Here is an 8,085-nt window from a genome sequence, read left to right as displayed (position 1 = left end):
AGAACACACTCTTTTTCTGTCTCCTAACCAGACGTCTCGTTAAACCCTTGCACCACTTTTCTGTGATGTTGCTTAACTATGAGAGTAGTGTATTCAGACCCATCCAGCTCCTCTGCTTCCCTCTGAATACACACCCTCCTCCCCTCCTAGCAGACTAATCCTTGCTGCCAAGTTTGCCTGTTTCCCCTGGGTTGGGATGTGATGTGACTCCCTGCTGTCTCCTGTACAGTGAAACACACTTGATAAATTGGTCACCACAGCTATCAGATCATGGGCAGACTCAGCAGCTGTTGCCACTGCTGGATCTCTGGTGTTTGGTCACAATTATCATGCTCTAGAAAAGTAACCTGAGTGGACAGTGAACTGTTACCTCCCCAGCCTGTCCCCCTAGTCCTTCTGGCCTATGATCCTTTCAGCTTTCTCATGCATGCCGCCACCTGAAAGTGTGCGGGCCAGACCCTCAGCTGGTAGAAATCAGCCTATCCCCACTGCAGTCAGTGCGGCTTGGCTGATTTACACCGGCTGAGGCTCTGGTCCGGAGTGGCTGTGTCCTGCTCACTGCCCTTTCCCGGAGGGAATGGCAGGCCAGCTCCAGCCTGCTGGATCATGTTGCCACAGGCAGAGCTGCCAAGTTCCAGCTCAAGGTGAGAGATTTGCTTGGTGCGGGAAGGTGATTCTATTTGTGTCTCCCCTTTGTTCCTCTCCCTGGCCCCATTTTGGCTTCCTCTTTGCTTTTATCTCTTCCCCTTTACTAGCTCTCCGAGTCCCACACATTTAGTGTCTTCTCACCGGTGCTGTAAACAAACTCACAACAGCAAAGGCAGCGCTGGCCCCAAAGAGCTTGTGATACTGGGCCAGTTTCTGCCACGTTCCTTCCACTGAGCAACACCTTGCTCCCCAGGTAGTCCCAGTGATATCAATAGGCCACTCAGGGAGTAAGGTGTCACTCACTGTGAGTAACAGCAGCAGAACCTCACCTACCTAGGCGGACGTTATAATTCAGACACACGGGGCACCACTAAGGGAGAGGGGTAGAAGTTGGACTTGTATCTGATCCTACCCATCTTCCTCCTCCCTCACTCTGGACATGAGGACAATGCGACCGCTCACTCCTTTCTCCCCTCCTCACGCCAGTAATATGTGTTCTCCCCACGCTGCCTAACAAGCAGGGCCAGAGCATAGAGACAAGCGCTGTTCCAAGGAACGGTCCCATCTGTTAAGCAAAGTGAAGAGCTCTCATCTCATCCGGGTGGAAACAGGAGCAGACCCCAGGGAGCCTAGTTTAGCAACAATAAAATTAATTTATCTGGAATCCTTCACCAAAAGTCACTGACCTCTGACCAATGCAATCCAACAAAACTATCAGTAACCAGGATTACATCTGGGGGAAGGGGAAGGAAAGTGTTACTCAGGCTCTGGATGTTTCTACTAAAATTATGTGCAGTAAAAATACTTAACAAGACTACTATTTAAATTGGTCAGCACTGGACTTCAGGCTTAGCACTGAGTTGAGCTGAATGGGTGCAGTTCCCACCACTCAGAACTGTTCTTTCAGGCTGGCTGGCTGCGTACATTCAGACCCATGAAGGCTAGATATTTATCTTGTTTTATGTGACATCCTACATTCTGCAGAAACTAAAGGGGCTACTAGAGAAGGACTGATACAACATAATGCTTCATAAAATCTCAGTCCAAGCTTGATGGTCATTTAGAGAGAGGGGGCAGGGCTTCTTCTTTGGTCTAATCACAGGTGGGCAGAAGCCAAGAACTCCTTGGGACCTCATCACCATATCAGTTGCCCCCAGGTGCACTTCTGGTACCCAGCTGCCATCTGAGCCCCCAAGTACTGATCCTGAATTTAATATTGACACCTTGTTTGGTCTTGGGCAAGTCACTTAACCTCTGTGTTTCACTCTACCCATCTGTAATGTGGAGGCAATAATACTATCTACACACATCATTGTGAAGCGTTGTGAAAATTAAAGTAGCTAATGTTTGCAGAGGACTTTAAAGATGCCAAGTACTAATTAAGAACAGTTATGCAATTAAGCAGCAGGAAACATATTCCTAAATATCAATTTGAAATGGCAGAAATTGAGCAGGCATTTCTGAATAGTAATTCTTTGCTGTTTTTGTTGTTGGTTGTCTTTTTAAATAAGGATAAAATCCATATAACTTACGCTTATCTGAAATCTATGTTTGTTTCTTTCTGAACATAGTCTCTTCACCCCAGGATTGAGACCCTGCACACAACTCCACTTACAGACCTGAGGGATATATCTTGTGCTTTGAGATCCTTGATTGGAAGGTGTATTGAAATTCACATTATTATGAGGCACTCAGGTACCACCCCAGAAATGCCTCTACATCAGTGGTATGGCAGGCTCTTTCACCTTGGTGAAAGGTAGTTTTAAAAAAATTCCTAGTGCTTTAAGTAAAGTATGGAGCATGAGCTGTAAGCTTGAATAGTGCTGCCTTTAGACCAATGACAATTGCAAAGAAGAAAGCAATTTATACTGGGCTGTACTATCAGAGGAAGGAAGTACAAATATTTGGAAGTGGTATATTCTTATAGAGGGCAATGATTAGGCTTAATTTCCAGCGTAGCATGCAACATGAATGTATTACCATGCTTTGTGGAGGGGGTCTAGTTCAAAGCAACTCAAATAATTTTAACTGTGCATAACAAATGAGACATCCAGTGCTGTTCTGGCTAGATGAAAGAGGACTCTGTTGGAGTTTCTAAAGGAGGAAAGAAAATGCACATTGCACTTGTACAAAGAAAGACTACATTGCCAGCAGAGGAAAGTGAGGATTTCCCCGTCTCTAGTGGCTGGTGCAGTGGCTTGTCTTACCTTTCACTTGGTTGGGGGCAATGCTGGTTTGGGAGATTAGCAGACAGCCATTTAGAGTGACCAGATGTCCCGATTTTATAGGCACAGTCCCGATTTTTGGGTCTTTTTCTTATGTAGGCTCCGATTATCCCCCACCCGCACCCCCGTCCCAATTTTTCACACTTGCTGTCTGGTCACCCTACAGCCTATGGACATATACCTCCTTTCACTCCTACACACCTCTTAACTGCTCCTTTCACTACCTCTTTAGTCAGACTAGAGGGAACCTCACTGATTGCTGCATTGACTGGGAGTCCTACTGTGGGAACTGTGAGAGAGTAGGCTTGCTACTGAGATTTGGTGAATGGAATTCCATATATGGTAGTAGCTTCTGTGATTGGTGGTAGGTGCTTGAGGGTAGAATGTAGTCCCTTATAAAAGCATCCAGGTCCTCACATGAATGCAAACCTTTCTGGGTTTTAGCAGAGATAGGGTGAGGCTGGCTTGATATGTGAACCAAGTGTGCCTCTTGGATATTATCCAGGCTTACTTGGGTTTCAGCACAGCAGTAAGTGGTTGTCTGGACTATGTATAGCTTATGATATTGACCAGAATTTTATGGACTTCAGCAAAGAAAACCCTTGTATCCTTTTTCAAGTAATGCTTAACTTCTGACAGCAATTCTCTTCTACTATAGTAAGTCACCCTGATAAAACATCTACTTATAAAGTAATAACGGTGGCCATGAAGTCACTGAGCTGCATTTTGAGCTCAATCATACCTGTGTATATCCAAATAAATCCATTCATTTTGGTAGAGTTTCTCTGGATTTACACCCTTATAAGTGATCTTATGCCTTGTCTATATGAGAAAAGTTGCACCAGTTTACTAATCATTTTAAAATTAAACTAGTTAAACTGGTGCTAGCCAATAGTGTAAAATCTCTCAAACTAGTTTAACCCTTCCTGAAATCAGTTTAGCTTAATTTGGTAACATATTGACCCAAACTGAACTGATTTAAATGCAGGTTAAACTAAATTAGTTAAGTGATGTTATGGCTACACTAGAGAGCTCTCCCATTGACGTAATCCACCCCCAATGAGCAGCAGTAGCTGTGTCAGCAGGAGAAGTTCTCCCGCCCACACAGCGCTGTCCACACCAATGCTTAGGTCGATGTGACTTATGTCCCTTGGGGGGTGGCTTATTCACACCGCTGACCGACATCAGTTATACCGACGTAAGTGGTAGTGTAAACATGGCCTGAGTCTACATTAGTGGCTTGCACCAGTTAGTTAAAATGACACAAATTTGCTTGTATTATTTGTATTATCGTAAGGCCTAGGAGCCCTAGAACCCCATCGTGCAAAGCTCTGTACAAACACAGAACAAAAAGACAGTCCCTGCCCCAAGAACCTTAGGCTATATACACACTACAGTTTAAGTCAGTATAAGTTATGTCACTCAGGGGTGTGAATAAACCACCCCCCTGATTGACGTAAGTTACACCGACCCAAGCGCCGGTGTGGACAGCGCTATGTTGGCAGGAGAGTTTCTCCCACCGACATAGCTATTGCCACTCACGGGGCCTGGAGTAATTAAGTCTATGGAGAACCCTCTCCCAGCGGCTTTACAGCAGCACAGGTTCAGCTGTGCCGCTATAAGCTCTGTAGCGTAGCCATAGCCTTAGAGAAGGCCTTCGAATCTGGCCCTCTGTGTTAAAAGCTTAGCTACCATTGTTTTGCTGCTAATTGTTATTCTGCCTTGTGCACCCTCTCTGCTTTGTTTTGGCTTTGTCTCTCTCTCCTTCAGTTAGTGGTCTTAGAAGTGCTTGGCCTTGGGAGAAGTGAATTCTCAAACCTGGTTTTGCGGTTTCCCTTCCTCTGGCTTTCCATTTGCCTCCCCTGACTGTAGCTTGACAAGTGGTTCTCTGACCCCTTCTCTTTCCACAATTCCCATATTTATAAGTCTGCCTATCCCCACGTTCACTACTGACACCCACTTCTCTGTGGCCTTCCCATGTTGAGCTCTCCCCACTTCAGTAAATGCAGAATTCTGCTAGCTGTCTCCTCAAATGTACAGAGTATACCATGTCTCCCCTGGCTCCAGCAACTCCACTGGAACCCCATGCATTGCAGGATCCAGATCCAACTGGCCTTTGTTTCTTTTGTTAAATGCTCCATGGACTTGCTCCTCATCTGATGGACTTTGTCTCTGTTTACTCCCAGGCTTCCTCATGTATTTTGGTCACCTCCTCGGTCCTGTCACACACTCTCCCCCCTGTTGGTGTGCGAACCTTCCCCTTTGCAGGCTATGCCATTTGGAACAGTCTTCCTGTGACACTCCAATTTGCTGACACTTCATTTCATTTCAACATCTGGTCTCCTTTCACTAAACCTCAAAAGGATGTATCTTCACTGCAGAAGTAGCAGGGGCTCTTGCCTGGGGTTTTTCCCTATCACCCAAGTTTGGTGGTGCTTTCAATCCAGGCTAGCTGGCACGGCTGGAGTTACAGGCTACAGTTCCCCTGCCACTTACTTTTTGGTTGATAACCCACCCACTTGGCAGTGAGGATAGATGCTAAATCACTCAAGTGCTGAGTGTCCTTCAGTGCCTTCCCACAATTCCCTCTAGATGCCCAGGACGGACAAGTTCTCCCACAATTCATTGGGAAAGAATCAGAGTGGCTCAGCTTAGTGCAGCACAAACAACCATGAGATGTGCCCCCAGAAGCCCTAGTAATACCATAACAGGGCTTGAGGGGTGTAATCCAGACCAGTGAAGGGTTGTGTCACCACTTGCCCTGCAACCCTGGGTGCCTCACAATGCCTTGCTGCTGTAGCTCTCTGCCTAGGACGCTCACAGTCAGCAACAATCATGCAGGTTACACTATGAGTGTGTGCTATGCAGCCATTTCTGGTTCAGCAGCTCTGACCCCAACAGCCTGTCTACAGCCTCACATTCCCACCCTGGCTTCCACCAGTCTTGGTTACAACCAGCAAGGTGACCCCCAACACACTCCCCATCCTGAATTTCCCCAAACCAGGTGCCCTGAAATGTCCAGCCCACTCCTGGACTACTCAGAGAAAAGAGAAAAAAACATATTACAGCTTATTAACATAATAGGGGTAAATACATCCTTCCCTTCAAATACAGTGTTGAGTTGGTTTATAGTAAAAATAAAACAGATGTATTAACAGTAGGACTTAGGTTAAGTGATGCCAAATAAAAGGAATAAACTTAAAAAGGGTAAGAGGAAAATAAAAGTGAAAGCATGCATCTCAAAGTGTGAAAGGTAATCCAGCAAGGTGCAGGCTTTGTTCAAGACGGTCTCTCTCACCAGTCATTCTGCTTCCCAGCCATTGTTAACTTTCTCTCAGTCCGCAGCTTCCACAGCAGCACAAGGGTCTGGCTTCCCTTGTCTTCCTAGGTGAAAGATCTTTGCCTCAGCAGGCTTCTCACCTATTTTCAGTTTCCAGAGACTTCAACCCCCCCCTGAGTTGAAGGATCCATCTTTCTTAGCTTGTAAGAGCTCCTTTCCCTTGTGTCTGTCTAGGTATCGATGCCAAAGAGGGTTTCTGTCTTTGCTTATATCGTCCAAAGTTCAATGACCTGGTTTCAAGAGGCAAGATGACCTTATGCTGTTTTCCCCTTCTTGTGGGCTTTCCATCTCCCTGTAAATAGGACTTCCATTATTTCTGGTTACACCTTGCTTAATGTCATTGGAGACAGCTAGATAGATAGCTGCCTTTCCTCCTGTCTGGGGAGACCTGTTTCTCCCTTTTGTTCGGACGCAGACCGTAAAGCCTATTATCAACGAGGATCCATAATTCCTTACATAGTGTTAATATATTTTATGATGTTATCACCAGTGTGTCATAGGTTTACATAAAATACCTCACTCAGTACACTTTTATAACACAGTAATATTGTATCCAATCAGGTGATTCAACTGCTTGTCAATTGAGGTTCAGCCCCTCCACCCCACCCCACCCCACCCCACTTTATAAACCAGTACATCTTTGCAATATATTCTATGACAAGTAAACCCAGACCAAGCATCTCTCTCCTGCAGTATGTAGACACCCAGCTGTCTCCTCCCCCACTTGTTAGCTTTGTTTACCTGATATGTAAATGTACTTTCATTGTCTTTGCCCGATGACCTGGCTGGACAGAAAAGCAAACACATTCCTTTTGGTTTACCAACTCCCCCTGACATGTCTGTTTTGCTGATACCAGAGTTAACACTGCAGTGAAGACAAACCCTTCCTTCTGCTAACTCACATCTCAAATAATTGATTGCAGGAACTGACAGCAATTATCTGAACTGAATTTGTTAGTCTCTAAAGTGCCACAAGGACTCCTCATTGTTTTTGCTGATACAGACTAACATGGCTACCACTCTGAAACCTGTCATAATGGAAAAAGTTCACATTGTTGTATAAAACAGCAAAAAGACCCTGTCTTGCTATACCATCAGCTGAGATACATAAAATAATTACCTCCTGAATGTATGCCAGTGTCTCTAATTTACTGGATAACAGGCACCACACACATAGCAGCAGTGAGAACCAGAAATGTGCTAGCAAACACAGTTTATTTCCCAGTTTAAAACAAGACAAATGGATGGCAAACACACTCCTGCAGAAACAACCTTTGGAAGGGAAGCTATCCACATACCTATTGTTCAAAAAAAAATCATAAAAAGGTCTTGATTAAAATGCCACTGCTAAGATGCTTCCTCAGATCTGGCAGAGGAGTATTAGAATGGAAATGCATTAGGATGCACGAAAAGCATGTCACACCTTTAAATGGACATGAAATGAGCCACAAAGGGGTGGGCTTTATTTTTAACTCTTTGGAGTCCACAGATGTATGTGTATATCTGTAGCTAGAGAGAGGCACTAAATCAGTCCTGTGGCTTGACTAACGGTTTGGAAAATGCAACTAGAACAGAGGATTAAAGTCTTAGGGTGTATCTTCTTTTGGGTTTATCAAGATCCCGGCTGGCTGGCTGGTTGCATGTGCTAAGCACTCTTACTCCTACTGTACATCAGCTTTGCAGTTTTGCCTTCCAAAGGGTTCTGTTTAGTCAGAGTTCCTAACCTACGTGTTCAGCCTGACAGTGCCTGTGTGACTGAGACAACAGCTGCAGGATGCCAGGGAGCCCCAAGAAGGGTGAAACGTATATCTGTTGCTTGCTGGTTGCTGTTTCAGTCAGGATAGGGCTATTGTGGAGGCTTCTGATGGCTAT

The sequence above is a fragment of the Chrysemys picta genome, chromosome 3 (assembly GCF_011386835.1).
Source record: "Chrysemys picta bellii isolate R12L10 chromosome 3, ASM1138683v2, whole genome shotgun sequence".
NCBI classification, from domain to species: Eukaryota; Metazoa; Chordata; order Testudines; family Emydidae; genus Chrysemys; species Chrysemys picta.
The sequence above is the reverse complement of the archived record's forward strand: the minus strand, read 5'-3'. Positions refer to the sequence as shown.